The sequence below is a fragment of the Cydia splendana genome, chromosome Z (assembly GCF_910591565.1).
Source record: "Cydia splendana chromosome Z, ilCydSple1.2, whole genome shotgun sequence".
Lineage (NCBI taxonomy): Eukaryota > Metazoa > Arthropoda > Insecta > Lepidoptera > Tortricidae > Cydia > Cydia splendana.
In genome coordinates this window covers 14,795,834-14,814,159 of record NC_085987.1, presented here as the reverse complement: position 1 = coordinate 14,814,159, position 18,326 = coordinate 14,795,834, and the positions used below count along the sequence as shown (strand labels likewise).

Here is an 18,326-nt window from a genome sequence, read left to right as displayed (position 1 = left end):
TGGACACTGGACAATACCTACCGATATTATTAAGTTCGCTATTTTTTTTAATTAATCTTATATATTTATACCTTTAAACGAGCAATTCTTGTATATTTATTTATTTATATATATATTTCGGGGATCTCGGAAACGGCTCTAACGATTTCGATGAAATTTGCTTTATAGGGGTTTTCGGGATCGAAAAATCGATCTAGCTAGGTCTTATCTCTGGAAAAATACGCATTTCTGAGTTTTTATATATGTTTCCCGAGCAAAGCTCGGTCTCCCAGATATTTATTAATGAATAATCATGATTATTGTCGCTTGAACGCTGGTGTTTTAAATACGTAATCTAAATCTGTATGAGAGACTTTTTTTAATGATATAGGAGGCAATTGAGCTGACGAATCCCCTGATGGTAAGCGATTACCGCCGCCCATCGACCCAAAAAAAGAAGATTTTCAATCCGGATGTATGTTTTTTAATGTTTCTTTCCCTCGAACTTCGTTATTTTTCAACCGATTTGGATTTTTTTGTTTGAAATCAAAATACAGTTCGGATGTTAGTACCCATGAGGAATTGAGGGCACTTTTCAAATTTTATAGGTACCTATACGTATAGTATTTTTGTATTTTCATCAACAAATCAATGCGTTTACATAAAGACATATACAACTAAAATTGTAACTTCTACAACTTTATTTGGGATGTAATATCTAATAGACCAGCTCTTAATGTTATAGCGTAAAGGTAGAGAGAGAGTAATACGATACTATATGTTTGTTGCAGAAATGATGACGTGCCGACTGGGGTCGAGGCGGCTGGGTGGGTCGCGCGGCTCGCTGCAGGCCGGCACCGCGTGCTCCGCCGCCAGCGAGCTGGATCTCTCCTCGCGCTCGCGACGCTCGCAGAAAGCTCGGTATGTTATGAAATGATGTAGTGCCGACTGGGGTCGAGGCGGCTGGGCGGGACGCGCGGCTCGCTGCAGGCCGGCACCGCGTGCTCCGCCGCCAGCGAGCTGGATCTCTCCTCGCGCTCGCGACGCTCGCAGAAAGCTCGGTATGTTATGAAATGATGACGTGCCGACTGGGGTCGAGGCGGCTGGGCGGGTCGCGCGGCTCGCTGCAGGCCGGCACCGCGTGCTCCGCCGCCAGCGAGCTGGATCTCTCCTCGCGCTCGCGACGCTCGCATAAAGCTCGGTATGTTATGAAATGATGACGTGCCGACTGGGGTCGAGGCGGCTGGGCTGGTCGCGCGGCTCGCTGCAGGCCGGCACCGCGTGCTCCGCCGCCAGCGAGCTGGATCTCTCCTCGCGCTCGCGACGCTCGCAGAAAGCTCGGTATGTTATGAAATGATGACGTGCCGACTGGGGTCGAGGCGGCTGGGCGGGTCGCGCGGCTCGCTGCAGGCCGGCACCGCGTGCTCCGCCGCCAGCGAGCTGGATCTCTCCTCGCGCTCGCGACGCTCGCAGGAAGCTCGGTATGTCATGTCAGATGTGTATGTTACAATAGTACTTACCTACATTACGATAAGACACGACACTTTCTTTAAAACTATATTAGAAGGCAAGATCGAAGCTAGTAGAGGACGAGGAAAACCACCAAAAAGCAAGTGTCGTGTCTTAATACAGGGACCTAAAGAAACTGGCCGAGGACCGCGAAAACTGACGCATACTGCACCGACAAGAGCCATGCTCTTAAATTATGGTGATGATGATGATACATTACGATACAAATGCGAAAAGTTAAAAATTACCTATTCGCAAGTGTATTGTACAACGTTTTACAGTATTACATACATATGGCACATGGCACGTAAAGTGCCTATGTCTAAAATATACTGTCCGAGTAAGTGAAGATACGTACTGTAAGAAAAAAAGACTGGAGACTTGGCAGTCTAAGGCCGACTTGGACCATACCACTAACGCGGGGTTAAGCTGTTTAACCGTCAACCCAGTGTCAAATTGTACTGGTAACCATGGTAACTCCAGGTTTAACCGGTTAACCCCGGGTTAGTGGAATGGTGCAAGTGGGCCTAAGTGGCTTAATTTGCGCAAGCGATGCGATACCGCAAGTGTCACATGACATAGAGCCGCTAAAAAGGATGAATGAGTCAGTACATGTACCTGTTCATTATCAGCATGTTGTTTCAATATAAATAATAAAAGGCTTTTACAAATAACATATAACAAGATAAACAAAAACATCGTCAAGTGAACCGCGTCAAAAGGCTATCAACAGAAACCGTACGCAATAATTAGTGAACACTGCGTCCTGGGGGCCGATTTTTGAATTTCGATCGCTCGATTTCGTCACTCCAAAATCGGTGGAAAACGGCGAAATGCTAATTATTTAAATACGAGCGATCGAAATTTGGAATCTAGTGGTATTTATTGACCGCTCGATTTCAATTCTATTAGTAGAAATTAAATGCCTAGTAGTGGAGATATTAATGAACGAAATACACGAAACCGAGCGGTTCGAAATTCAAAAATCGGCCCCCTGAAGCGCTGCAAATTGCAATACACGCAGCGCAAATAGCCGTTGGCGGTTTTCTGACCAACATCTGATATCCCTAACCGGTGAATAATATTTATTTTATGTGTTTACTGTTTAAAGTGTTTAAACGAATCTGTACTTGGATTCAGGTGTGTTCATTTACAACGTACACTCATCATCATCTTCCTCGCGTTGTCCCGGGATCTTGCCACGGTTCGTGGGAGCCTGGGGTCCGCTTGGCAACTTATCCCAAGAATTGGCGTAGGCACTAGTTTTTACAAAAGCGACTACCGTCTGATATTCCAACCCAGAGGGTAAACTAGGCCTTATTGGTCCGGTTTCCTCACGAAATCAAATTATATTGGTAGGAGCCGGGGTTTGATTGAACCTGCGAGCTCCGTATTGCAAATCGCACGCTCTTACCGCTAGTCCACCAGCACTGCGTGTGCTATCAAAATCGCTGCAGACTTTTCTTGGTGTAACTCTAAACAAAAGTATCCAGTGGAAAGATAAATAATCCAGGTCGATGTTACACGGGAAACTGCGAAGCTCTGGTTACCCTTAGTAACGTAACGTGCTCTTGACCTGGCGCCGTACACTGCCCCGGCATGCAACGGTTTTATAACTACTTCCTTAGGTATCAAGGCTTAGCTTCTGTTGCGTAAGTGTACCGGCATTGTTACGAGTATAGTGTCAATGTACGATTTAGTCAGCATATCGTAACTCGGATTTTATGAATGCAATAATCATTATAATGCGCATTATTGGGTTGTTTTGGATCCATATGATCGTACAATAAACGTATAAACGAGTAGGTAGGTATCTAAGTTTAAAATAGTGAGCTGGAGTGGAATTTGCCAGACCGCCGAAAGATGGAGAGATGGTTGGTAATCGAGCTCGTGACTTTATAAATCCCCATTGGCACCGGGAAATATTCATTTCTAAAACGGTTTAGTCAACTATACCTAATGAAATTAACCAATCACAGCTCGCCGCGGTCAAGAGGACGAAGCAAAACAATAGCGCAAATAAATAATTTATTTTTTCACGCCACTGTTCGGAAATGTGGCAATAGCTGGTCTAAAACCAAGCTGGAAAGTAGGCAATAGCTGTAGCACCTGAACCACCACTACTAGAATGTTTCATTGTTATCATCATCTGTCATTGGTGCCGGTTCGCTACAGCAATGAGTATCATATAAAATATAAAAATCAATAAAAAATCTTTTTTGGCGCAACTTTTTCCTTAAAAAATAAAATTAGGTTATTTATAGGACCAATTTATTGTTTAAAAAAAAAGAAATGACAAAACCATTCAGTTCATTTTTTTTAACAATTATCCATTCAGTTTACGCTTAAGGCGTTTTTAACTTTTGTAGCTGTTTGTGTTTTTTTTAGCAAAAACGCTTCTAAGTTTAGAGTTGGTTTGAAGCAAATAACAGAAAAACGCCTCTTAAAAGTGATAAAAAAAGTAAAAAAGGCGGGATCTGAAAATACTTACTGAATTGGATAGTGTAAATTGTGTTTGACTAAAAAATACAAGAAACACGTATCTACGCTCGCTATAAAAATGAGTTCTTCTAGTGAAGAAAATGATATTCTTACGCTGACGCCTACCGAAATTCTAGAGACAGCACAGGCAGTGGCTAGTAATTTGCTACCAGAGAAATCGCGGGCTAGTACTTATAGTTAGAGTCGGACCAAAAATAGTCTGCAGCGGATTTGATAGCCCACGCAGTGCAAGTGTCATTAAATTTATACGTCATGATTTCATAGAAGTTTGACGTTTAAAATAACACTTTCACTGCGTGGGCTATCAAATCCGCTGCAGACTATTCGTGGTCTGACTCTATGCAAATGTTTTCTTATTTCCTCGCAGTAGTCGTGAAAAGCACTATGTAATGCCTCGGCCGGAAACGCTAAAGATGGACTCGTATTATTTGAGGACTCGTCCATCTTTTAGCGGTTTTCCGTCCTCTCCTACAATGTACTATAGTTGTATAATTGAAACAACTGCCTTAAAAGTTAGAAACGCGCATGTGACACCCTTAATGTAGCTTCTAGCGTAGATAGACTACGGAAACCGTCTCATAGGTTACGGTGGCCAAAATCGTGAAAATGTCTAAAAATTGAACTTAGCAAGGAGCAAGTACCAGGGCCTCATGAGCTACGAGAAGGTGTCGTTGACCAACCCGGCGGGCGGCCGAGGCGCGTACGAGTATGAGAGTATCGCGGCTGCTTGCGTATCTTAGCTGTATACTTTGAGTTTGTATACCTACATATATGATTCTACTAGTTTAAAGTATTATTTTTGTGGACTCGTAGAAAAAGTATTGTATACAATAGTGATATAATCAAGCTTTTCAATCTCGTACCCAATAAGGTCACTCAGCAAGCTTCGTGGCCTTAACACGGTACTCGACTGAAAAGCTCTCCATTATATCACGATTGTATAAAATACTATTGTGTTAAAACGTACGCTGTCTCCATTATGGCGCCGGCGGAGCGGTTCGAGGAGCTGTCTCTTGTTTGCCGAGGACGGCGAGAGCCCTTTTCTGAAGGGCACCTTAATCACGAGTGCTGACTCGATCACCTCCGCCTTCATATGGGCAGCGACGCGAGACCTTACCGCGCCCTTCACTAAATTCATCGCTTATTATACGCCCTAGTTTCTTGTTAGTTTAGTGTAAACGTAGTTATTTATTCAGTGTAGGTAAATTTATGCAGATTCAGAGGTTTTAACTAGTTGTAGATAGGGAAGTTTAAATGTCGACCGGTGCTATTTTCAGAATCTCTGAGAATTATACATTACATTTATTACTGTACTTCTAGGGCTCCTTTAGTTTAATTACTTTCGTTTATAAAGTTCTGACCCGATTTTTGACGTCCGACGTCCTTTCGTCCTTTGGTAAAGTACATAGATATAATATTTATAAAGATGGAGTCTAAGCGAGCTGTCACTGTTGCCACTTGGTTTGTATGTACGATTAACAATGGGTAGCCACCTTGCTGTGGCCATGTCGATAAAGTCATATCGATAAACTATCGACATTTCTTGCAATTTTAATTTTACTTGAAAGGTTTAACGAGACCTACAATGAACAAAAAACGCTTTTATTCTTTATCGAGGTTATCAGATCACGATTTTATCGTCACGCCATAGCAGGGAACGAAGGGAAAGTACAGATTTTTTATTACAATAAGTACATAAATACCCACTAAAATATGTGTTCCGCAATACTTGAATAATTTTGTATTATAATTTATTCGGGATCCTTTTAATTTACCGAAACTTTTTTGACCAAATTTCGTTTCCCAACCAAATTTTACCAACTGCACGTTTGTCAACTCAATCTTTCCCATATAAACATTTGAAAAACTTAAAATCCGACAAATGATCATTACCCAAACTGTTACTTTACAACTTTTATAAGACCAACTGTTTTTTCCCAAATGTTTTACTTAGACTATAATTGTTCTGCTCAAATTTATTTTTGTCGAATATATCACTGGATAAAATTATTTTGTCCAAAAATATCTTTACTTACTTCAAAAATGTTTGTTCAAATAAATGTATTGCAAAACCACTACTTGACAAATTATGTCTATTCAAAACATTATGTTAATAAAAATGTGTTACGGCTAGGTTAGGTAAAGTGGGTGCTTAGTTTGGTTTGGTAAACTAAACAGCCCGAAAACCAAAAAAAACACTACAGTATTACTTATATTTTTACCAAGATAGGTTCGTTAGTTACCTTGGTCCCTCAGAGCAGAAATTAGAAGTTCGCGGGGCTTCGTCGACCGGCGGCCGGGTCTCACTTGTTTAAAAAAAAGGGATTGTTATATGCCACATTTTTTTTTATCAATTATGTCATACTTTTGAATATGTTGCGTTAGTCTAAACCACACGAAAGCTACCAAGAGGGGTGAAGTGGGGGCGAAGCCCCCCTTTCGGGGGGCTAAAATAGAAGCTCCGCGAAGCGGGGCTTCGTCGACCGGCTGCCGGGACTCACTTGCTTTGAAAAAAAAAACACTACAGGACTACCTATATTTTTTTTATCAATTATGTCATACTTTTGAATATGTTGCGTTAGTCTAAACCACACGAAAGCTACCAAGAGGGGTGAAGTGGGGGCGAAGCCCCCCTTTCGGGGGGCTAAAATAGAAGCTCCGCGAAGCGGGGCTTCGTCGACCGGCTGCCGGGACTCACTTGCTTTGAAAAAAAAAACACTACAGGACTACCTATATTTTTACCAAGATAGGTTCGTTAGTTACCTTGTATTCCTCAGAGCAGTAAAAAGAAAGTTTGAAAAATAGAAAGCACGTTTTGTTTTGGTTTTTGTATTCTTTGGTACGTACTCATTTGGAGTAATTAAAATTTGTTCAAATAAAAATTGGCAATTTCTTTTTAACTGTTACATTTGTCATGTTCTGTTATGGTTTTTGTATTCTTTGGCAACTAATAATTTCGAGTAATTAAAATTAGGTAAAATATAAGTTGCCAAAGTAAGGAAATGTCAAAATATTTTTTTGCATATCGTTCTCTTGGAAAATATTTATATGCGACTTGTTTAGTTGAGAAATGATTAGTTGGCTTGTATATTTTTGGGATAAATTGTTCGGGATATGAAAATCTGGCAAAAAAATTTCGGTAATCCATTAGTAACCCAATTTATTCATTATCCATTAGCATTTCAATTATGTTTATTTTTAGCGAAGATATCGAAGCTTTAATTATTTACTATTCTGTTCCGCTGTGTAGCGTTTATCGATATATAACATGATTAAAATCGACTTTTCACATCCCTAAAAACGCACACATACACGTTTTTATGCACACATACATAGCCGTGTAACCACCAAAACGGCAACAACTTGATTTGAAGTTCATCTTGTCAACAGTATGGTTGTCCTTTTTTGACAAATGGCATTTTTACAAGAGCGAGGAGAGAGAAGTGATACTAGTTGCTGCGCCGTCAAAGAGAGCAGACAACGTTGAGGCCTTGGTAAAGTATGTGTCACGTAATGGTCATATTTTAGCTATTGCGCTGGATCTGGTAGTGGGGGCCTAGCTAAGTGACAATCGTTGATAGAAAATGCCAATCGAAAGTGCCATCCCAATGTATTTTGTCTTTTCGATCGGCGTTTGCCGATGTATGATTGTCGATTTGTCATCTTGGCTAAGCTCTCAGGGCTGGGTTAAAGCAAGCGACTACATGGCATGCTAGACCGCAAAAAAAGAATAATGGCAGCAGGAAATAGCTAATAATATGACTGCCACGTTATAAAAGTTTTGCTTTCATAGTCTCCAAGCAACACTTAGGTATTAATTTTACATACACATACATATAAGCTAATAGTAGGGGAGCCCAAGAGGGGATTTTTGTGTTTACTCGAGCGCGTCAGATTAAGATATGAGTGATATCTTGCTACCCCGTGTAGTCTACCTTTACCCCTTTTAGTCATCTATGTTGAGCCCTTGGTTGGTGGAGGGTTGGTGGGGGGTTCAACAAATTGTTTGTGAACAGAACAGATTGTGGATTTGGTCATATTAGTCCAAATTAAAGCTATAATTGTGCTATTACTAAATCTGATAATTATTTGCACGCATTTCCTTAATCTGACGGTTACAATGTAAAAATTAGGCGTCAAACTCGTGTTCGTCAGATTAAGAAAATGCCTACAAATAAGTGTTATATTAAGTTATAGAAAAAATATAGCATTAACGTGGACAAAAACGACCAAACTCACAAACTGCTTAACGATTTTTTAACCCTCCACCAACCAACCTCCCGAAATTAAAAAAAAATTGTATACGCTTTCCGGCTCGCTGAAAAAAAAATATATATAACTTTTTTTTCTTCTTATCATCTAATATTTCGATTCCAATAGCTCTGTACGACGCTCGAGTAAATACACATTTAGCATCGTCGGCACCCCAAGTATAATAAAAAAATAAAAATTAAAACCTTATTGCACAACTTGATGTTTGTAAGTGCTAATAGTTGAACAAACGCCTCAAGGCAATTTGATTTCTGTTTGAATAATGGTCGGACCGCCAAATACTCGTACTACAGACAAAACAATTCCACATAATGTCAGTAGTTTCAATGTAGGTAGTTTGCGAAAAGCATCACTTTGTGAAGTGGACCACAAAGTGATCAACAGAACTCAGTAATATATAACTGCAGAGACGCACTAATGCTATAAATGATTTAATGCTGCGATTATGTTTGTTTTTTCGTAAATATATAAATAAAACATACCTACCAATAATTTAATATTGCCGGCAAAATAAACATCTATTTACTTATAGACCGGGAGATAGTGACACATTTTACTGGGTCATTTGTACCAGTATGGCGGTTCGTCAGGGGTCTAAGCATGTAATGAAGGAAAGAAAATGCTATGACCATAGCGCTGGTACCGGCGGCCCAATCGCGTGGGCGTTAGTCGAACGTGTCGGATAAAATACGAGTGTCGAACGATTTGTACCACAAAAATCCTCGTATTATTCGATAGTCCATAAAAAAGAAGTAGGCGGTAGCGTAATGCCATACTTCTCCGGTGTGACTTACAGCCCGCCATACTGAGGCGAACACGTTAATAAAAAAAAAACAATTCAACCATTTGTACCAAGCTAATTTTTGCACAGGTGATCATCGTCGAGCAGCCATTCATGGACATCACCATGCCATACTTTTCGGATGGTTCCAAATGCCCGCCATACCGCCGCAAGGAAGTTAATTTTTTTTTTTGCTAAAAAATAAAATCGTTTGCGTAAAATCGTTTAGCAATAAAAAAAAATTAACTCCCTTGCGGCGGTATGGCGGGCATTTGGAACCATCCGAAAAGTATGGCATGGTGATGTCCATGAATGGCTGCTCGACGATGATCACCTGTGCAAAAATTAGCTTGGTACAAATGGTTGAATTGTTTTTTTTTAATTAACGTGTTCGCCTCAGTATGGCGGGCTGTAAGTCACACCGGAGAAGTATGGCATTACGCTACCGCCTACTTCTTTTTTATGGACTATCGAATAATACGAGGATTTTTGTGGTACAAATCGTTCGACACTCGTATTTTATCCGACACGTTCGACTAACGCCCACGCGATTGGGCCGCCGGTACCAGCGCTATGGTCATAGCATTTTCTTTCCTTCATTACATGCTTAGACCCCTGACGAACCGCCATACTGGTACAAATGACCCAGTAAAATGTGTCACTATCTCCCGGTCTATTAGGAGGGTGTCCACGATAACGCGGCGTTATGAATGTATCAGACCTTCCCTCGCCGACATAAATTACGAGCCTCGTGACATTCTTGTCCTGTGTCAACATTTTACGGACGTCGCTAAACCACGCCAAATAGCGGATGGTGCTGGGCCTAAAATACGGCGTTGCGTGAACAAGAGATTTCCTTTGGCAGGATTGCTCCTTAGGACCCAAGGATGGATTTAAGAAGTGGAGCCACCGAGATTTTTGATGTAAATTTTTAGGGGGGGGGGGCTCTCAACTTGATCTTGATATCTATATCATTTAAGCTACTAGGTCAAGTTTGGTATCGTTTTCGTATAAATCGGTGATGCCGAATTCATTTCTGATATCATAATGACACCATTCCGGAGTAAAAACACATAAAATACGAAAAAAATACTTATTTTTAAATTCCTCTTCACGCTTAAACCGCGAAACCAATTTAGTTAAAATTTGGTACAGAGATAGTTTGAGTTCCAGGGAATAACATAGCCTACTTTAAATCTCAAAAATCATCCTTTAAGGGTGTGAAAAGGGAGGTGGAAATTTGTATGGGGATTAAATAACCGCTGAACCGATTTAGATAAAATTTGGTATAGAGATATTTTGAGTCCCGGGGAAGAACATAGGATAGTTTTTATCAAAAAAAAATCTCTTAAAAGTGAAAAGGAAGGTGTAAGATTGTCTGGGGAATCAATAACGGCTGAACCGATTTAGATGAAATCTATGTCTACATCTTTGATTTACTTGAAAATGATACTAAACTTGACATAGAACCTAAACTTAAACAATTATTAACATCAGGCGGCTTAGGACGGTCGCGTTTTTATCCCTTGTCACGTTCTAACAAGTATGTAAGTGCGAAAGGGACGCGCATAGTGATAGTCGATAAAAATGGAACCGTGCTGAGCCCGCAGACGTCGCCGACGCTTAAAACCCCCGCACCCCCCACCTGCATCAAGAATCTGGGTGGCTCCACTTCTTAAATCCATCCTTGGGTCCTAAGGATCAATCCTGCCAAAGGAAATATCTTGTTCATGCAATGCCGTGGTTGACCTTTTTATGCTCTGAGCACACTCAACTAAAATGAAAAGCGTATCATGTCGGTACGAGTGAGCAGTTCGGCAGCCGATGAAAGCACATTTTTGAACAGTTTATATCTCATTTCACGGTACGTGAAGGCAGCTTCTTCAACATCCAGTCTCGTGAAGTTTCATTAGAAAAACCAATTTCTGCGGCGAAATTGATTGGTTTTTGAATGTTATTTACACACTTTGACATCGTTGTTTGGTTCACAATTTACGACACGTTTCGACATAGTATACCTATGTATAATATCAGTAAGAGTTGGAATTGAGTACCTCCTCGATTAAATCGAGTTCTCCCCATTTCCATCGGGGGTAATTTGATTAAGTGCTCTAATCTAATTGAAACCTTGTCCCTCGCTAAGTCAGTTGCTTTGAGTTACCTCTCCCTATGCCGTCTAATGGGTTATATAGCATAATTTCTAAAATCAAATATCCTAAGTACGAAATTCCTAAAGACAGAACATCTAAAATCAAAATGTCTAATGTACGAAATTCCTAAAGATGCATGTCCTACAGTTAATAAATCAATTTTTTAAATGTCTAAAGTACAATAATGCTAGTGCACGAAAATAGTAACGACCTTTTTTCCTACGTCCAGTTGACCTAAGTTTAAAATGTATAAATTGCGAAATTTCTAACAACATTTGTCCTATGTTTAGCTGACCTTACTCGTAGTTTAAAGAGTCTAACGTACGAAACCTTTTTTTCAAAAAACATTTCCTTTACAACTTAACTAGACGGAGCCCCGCCTCGCGGGGCTCCTATTTCTGGGCGGTTTGCCCTTCGGGCATCTGAAGCTACCTAACGAACCTAACCTACCTACACTTTTTTACCCAAAGTGTAATGTTTTCACGGACGTCACACTAAAATAAATTAATAGGTAGGTTAGGTTCGTTAGGTAGCTTCAGATGCCCGAAAAGCAAATCGCCCAGAAATAGGCGCTCCGCGTAGCGGGGCTCCGTCGAATCAGGATAAGAAGGAAATGTTCTGGGAAATATTGAGTTTCAAAGTATTGTCATTAGGCTTTTTGAACGTAGCTATTTTGAGCACTAGACATATTGACTTTAGAAGTATTGTCATTAGGCATTTCGTACGAAGGAATATTGATTTTCGAAAATAAGATCCTTCGATTAAAAGTGTATTAGGACATGCATCTTTAGGAATTTCGTACATTAGACATTTTGATTTTCGATGTTCTGTCTTTAGGAATTTCGTACTTAGGAAATTTGATTTTAGAAATTATGCTACATAACCGTCTAATGTGAGGGTTAAGATGGCTTTTATGATATTAAACCACTACCTATACTACCTAGCAGTGGCGGGGCGTTCACAAAACTAGATTCCCGCAGGCTTGCCTAATACTCAGACAGTTAAAAAACTTTGCTTCACATGAAAGGAAACCCAAATAATCTACGAATTTATTTATTTTCACGCGCCTCCCCTTCTACCTAGGAACAGACACGGTTAGAAGTACGAGTAGTTGATCACTTTGTTTAGTCTTTCGTTGCGATGAGGATAAACTACGTCAGATATGGTTTGGTAAACCAATGTTAGGTTAGGTTTCAGGCTTTATGTACACCTCAGTAGAAATAGGTCTTTTCTGACTTAGATATTTTGCCAAGCCTCTCGTTAGATAATACATTGCCTTCCACCCCTCGGCAACTGTACTAAGTAGGTAGGTATATCCCTCTGGGTTTCTATTGTCGTTAACAATTTTGGTCATATCACCTTTATTGCACACTGTATAGTCAAGGTACATATTAAATATCAACACGGACCAAGTGCCAAAAATATATATATACCTACACACTGCCTTCATTTATGGGCAATAATGTACATATATTTAATTTTATACCTTGCCTGTACCTACCAGTTTTCCGGTTCAATGTAGTGCCACGACAGTAGGTAATGTTGATGAGTAAATACGAGTATAAACATTTGTACGGTTATTGATTTGACGGTCGTACTAGTCCACGTGACAGCGTATAATCACACTTATTTTATCACGTGGATTTATCAACAGCCGACATGTTATTGTGGTCTAAGAGCTACCTACGGAAATAGGTTTGCAATTTATAGAGCAACGAAATCTGTGCCATTCTATCATTATTCATTAATCCGGGCAGCTGTTCAGCGGTGGGTGTGACAATGGTTGGACAACAAAGGGATTTAAAAAACAATTGAAGGTGTGCAATTTATAGAGGGGGCCGAAAACGGGACCTTATAGTAATAAGGTCCCGTTTTCACCCTTTGGGTAACGAAACACGATAAAATTTGACCCAGTAAATGAGATGACTTGGCACTTTTTCGCGCATCTTGGACGTCACCTGGCACTACTTTTCCCCCAATTAAAACGCCTGGCAATGTTATATTCGAATTAAATACATAATTAGCTATTATGTCCAGACATAGGATTCTATGGGGCAGAATTTATTGACAGCTAACGAGTTCCTATATAACTATAAACTCAATTATCGATACTTTTCCCTAATACTAGTGACCGCCTCCAGTTTCGTTTGTAAATGTATATTATTTGTAGTATTATTTCCGGGTCGATGATAAAGTTGACACAAAGCCTATTTTATATGACCGCTAGATTAAAAAAAATACGATAAGTGAAGTTTCAAAAATCCCTTCAAAATAAAGAAAACGGGAACTTAGTTATTAGTTTGTTTCATGTTAATACGAGAAGAGACTGGCGTGGTTGTTGACCTGAAGAAAATAAATACTCAAAAACAAAACCGCTATGACGCGTATAAAATCTTTGTACCACACACCAAATTATCATTGTTCTTGGACGATCGTTTGTGGCCAGAGGGAATACGGTTTCGACGTTGTGTTTATTTCAATAGAAATGTTTATGAACACAACAATATTACTGGAAAGGCGCATGACAAGATAAATAATAGTAATAATTTTAATGGATCAAAGTCTTAATAGAGGAAAGGATAACATTAAAATAATAAGCTTTAATTGTAGGTCAATCACCCGTTCGGTTGAATGTGTATGGCAGTTATGCCGCTCAGCTGACCTAGTAGCCATACAGGAACACTGGCTGTTACCCGAGGATATCCCGTTTTTAGGTAGCATTGACGACGATTTCGAGTTCACCGGGAAATCAGCGGTTGATACGGGAGCTGGAATCTTACGCGGTAGGCCGTACGGCGGGGTGGCGTTGTTGTGGCGCAAATGTTTATTTACATCGGTGTCGACTGTGCATTGTCAAGGTGCGCGGCTCGTTGCGGTAAAGATAGTGTTATCAGTACGGTTACCATCAGTTTGTCACTGACATAAACGCCGTCGAGAACGTAATTTACTTTCTATACATCTCGCTCGCACTCGCATATTAGTGCAAACGGGATGTATAGAAAGTAAATTACGTTCTCGACGGCGTTTATGTCAGTGACAAACTGATGGTAACCGTACAGATCGCGCGCTCTTAGTGTTCTCTGTGTACAGTCGCCATCAGATATATCGGAGCGGCCAAGGTGTTCACAATATCTGAACACGCGCTCTAACGCCCTGACAATAGAGGCGTGTTCCGATATTTGTGAGCACCTTGGCCGCTCCGATATATCTGATGGCGACTGTACATGTCCGTCGATTCAGCGGAGACTTTTACCGAATTTACGGAATGCCTAGGTGAAATGGCTGCAATAGTGTTGTAAAATTATACGTAGTGTAAAAATACATTATGACGTTTACTGGTCGGACCATCATCCGTTAGAATTAGTTTGTAATTTAAATTTAATCAGAAATAATAATATGAATAATAATAAAGTATGTAACAGGATTATTAGGGGAGAGCGTGACGCTGCACAATTGACATTAAGTATATGAGAATTATTGCAATGAAAAATCTAAATATATCGATTTTCCCTTAGAGAATATAACCAACGGAGACGCCATGTCTATAATTTTCGGTACAAAATAGTCTGCCGTTTTTTGCGGGGGAGGGGCACATCAAATGTATAGGTACGTCATGTCAGATAAACGTCAGTCCATACATGTGGTTGACATGTGGTTGACCATTGGCCGCCTATTTTCGACAGAGGGGAACGCCTGTTAATGGCCACTCCGTTTGGTTATATTCTCTAAGGATTTTCCAATTGAATTTACCGAATGCAGTGACATAAAATGTAATAAGACTGAGCATAGGTTATATATTGACAACTTGTACGCGAATATTATTAATACTCTCGGGAATGCCGCCAGTTATAGTTATATTGACAAGGGATCGAGTAAGAAGCGTCATGTGGTAGGTTGGAACAAACATGTACGTCAAGCTCATGCGGAGGCTCGGCTTGGGTTTCAAAATTGGGTCATGTGTGGAAAGCCAAGGGCCGGGGTTGCCTATATGAACATGATTGCATCTCGGAAAGCTTTCAAGGACAAATTAAAATGGTGTCAGAACAATGCAGAGCAAATTAAAATGGACATTTTAGCTACACACCATTCTAATAAAAAATTTAAGAATTTCTGGAAGCAAACCAATAAATTGAGACCGAGGGCGGGCCTCCCTGTGAGTGTAGAGGGTGTTAGCGAGCCTAAGGAGATAGCTGATTTGTTTCAGAAGCATTTCAAGGTTGAGTCTCCCTTGGGGCCCTGCGGGGGCTCACCTCCAACGAGGTGTGTGCGTTCGGGGCCTCTGGTGAGAATCACAGCTAAGGAGGTGGCATCGGTGGTGAAGAACATGACGCGAGGAAAGTCGCCAGGAGACGACTCCCTTAGCATTGAGCACCTGCAGCATGCAGGGGTACACTTACCTAGAGTACTCGCCATGTTCTTCAGCTTCTGTGTCAGCCATACTTATATACCGAGCGACATGATGAGAACCGTGGTAGTACCAATTATTAAAAACCGTACAGGAGACACCTCGGACATTAAAAATTATAGGCCTATTTCGTTGGCTTCGATTGTAGCAAAGGTGTTGGACAGTGTGCTTGACAAACAGTTGGAAAAGCACACGGTGCTTCATGACGCACAATTTGGATTTCGGCCGGGCTTATCCACCGAGACGGCAGTCCTTTGTCCTAAGCACACTGTCCGATATTACTCAGACAGGAAAACACCAGTTTTTGCGTGTTTTCTTGATCTCTCGAAAGCCTTCGATCTGGTGTCCTATAACAGACTTTGGCAGAAACTGTACGAGGAGACGTCTTTACCCGGGGAATTGGTGGAACTGTTCAGGTTTTGGTACGGCCACCAAACTAATGTCGTTAAGTGGGCGGGCTCGCTATCCGATGAGCATAGGTTGGAGTGCGGGGTCAGGCAGGGGGGGCTTACGTCGCCCAGACTCTTCAGCCTATATGTCAATCGGCTGATCGAGGAGCTCAGCAACACTATGGTCGGATGTTCAATAGATGGAACGTTCGTAAATAACATCAGTTACGCGGACGACATGGTGTTGCTGAGCCCATCGATCGACGCTCTTAGGACACTAGTAGGTGTTTGTGAGCGGTATGCGGAGGCCCAGGGTCTCAAGTACAATGGGAGATTGGGGATGGGGAATTGGGTTTTCAGGAGAAGAACAGTCCAATTAGACGACCAAATGTTACCTCCAGTGAGACTGAATGGTACTCCTCTTAAAGTAGTAAGAGAATTTAAGTACACTTGGGACACTGGGTAACCGCATCGCTAAAAGATGACGTAGACGTGGAAAGGGAGCGTAGGGCGCTGGCAGTAAGAAGTAATATGTTGATTCGTAGGTTCGCCAGGTGTACTCTAGCAACGTTAAAATCACCCTTTTTAAGGCGTACTGCCAGTCATTTTACACCTGCAGCCTATGGATCAACTTTACTCAAAAAGCTTACAGCGCCCTACGCGTCCAATATAATAACGCTTTTAGGATGCTGTTGGGGCTGCCGCGCTATTGCAGCGCTAGCGGTATGTTCGCGGAGGCGCGCACCGACGGCTTCCACGCCATCATGCGCAAGCGGGTGGCGTCGCTGATGCGGCGCGTACGCGGCAGCGCCAACAGTCTCCTAGCCACTGTAGCAGACAGGATAGATGGCGCTTTCTGGGAGTACTGGAGTAGCCTACATGTTTATAGAAGTTAAATAAAGCACATAACATAGATCACTAACATAGGTTAAGAGTAATAATAATAAGCTACTAATATATTATGGAAATTTAATTTCAGAAATAAATAATTATTTAATTTAATTTTAATTTAAATCAAGTAACTTTCTCAAAGACACCGATATTCTAATTAACTCAATTTCGGAGATAATCAATAATTTATTTTTTTCCTATAAGGCCTCTACAAACGTGTACACTTGCCTTAGAGCCGGTTTACATATTGATTAGTGTTTAGAATAAGTTCATACATTTGCTACTAAACTTAAGTACAATCTCGGTCGATCGATGTTCGAAATGATGTCACAGATTTCAATTGTTTGGTTGAGTTAAATGTAATGTCCGTGTTACAACAACGCTATATGCTACATTTAATTACTTTTTAAACTTAATTAAAAAAAAAGCAAAAATATATATATTTTTTCCGAAAATTAACTATGCCATTTAGTTCTCTTAAACGTACTTAACCATACCCCGAAGTTAATGGAATTCGATAAAAACACGGTGTATATTGCAAACCTATTTCCGTAGCTAGCTCCCCGTGTATTAGTAAAGTTGAAATAAATTAATATAAACTTAGGTTGTTGTCTAGATTAAAACTGCTGGGCGCCAGCGGCGAAGCGCCACTGCTGAGCGGCTGGCGCAGCACGCCGCACACGCCGCACGCGCCTGCCACGCCCGCCCCCCACCACTCACACAACCATCTCGCTCCGCATTGCAACGGGACCGACAGGTATATTTTCCAGCACAATACAAACTATTACCTGCAAACATGATCGGATTTCTCATATTATCGTGTTGCATTGCATGGCTTTCCCGAAGTCTATATTTAATGCGTGAACTCGTGATGTTTCATTTATAATTTATAATAAGTGGAAATAGTACTTATTATATTGCATTTATTTACCCATTAGCATCACTCTTCCTATTATTACTCTTCCTCGGACTCTATAATATGATACTATAAATGTAGGAATCCAGTAAAATACAATCGGTAAAGGCTACTTGAAAAAACTTTCCTAGGTCAAAAGTTTATGGGCCAGCCCCTATTCGTATAGTTATCAAGTATGATTTTTAGTGTTCCGTACAAAACTTTGTTCACGGAACACTTATTTTAGATGTCAATCGATTCTACCTACTTTCTGTGAGATCCAAATGTTTCCAATAAACCTTCTACCTATCTATTGTACCCCAGAAAATTCAAAATTGAGAAAATAAATGTATGAAAAGATGCGAGCGAAGTATGACATCATAGGCCACCCACACGGCTTTGACAAAATGTATGGGCAGAATCACGTGAAATAAGTGGTTTGTTATTTACGTCGTAAAATGCGTTTAAGTGGATAGTTCCATTATTTTTTCTTGGTATAACGTAACAAATCAAACAAAGTGTTTAATTGTATCAATAAAACACTGTTTAAATT

General features: G+C 40.6%; 1 protein-coding gene across 1 annotated transcript in view; it reads left to right on the top strand.

Annotated features, from left to right (window-relative positions):
• Window positions 1-1,200: 1,200 nt before the first annotated feature.
• Window positions 1,201-18,326, top strand: part of LOC134804420 (cyclic nucleotide-gated cation channel alpha-3) — an 81,358-nt gene continuing 64,232 nt past the window's right edge. Inside the window, exons 1-2 of the mRNA XM_063777461.1 lie at window positions 1,201-1,320; window positions 17,483-17,635. The gene's annotated coding sequence lies outside the window, so the exon portion shown is untranslated. The remainder of the gene's footprint in view (window positions 1,321-17,482; window positions 17,636-18,326) is intronic.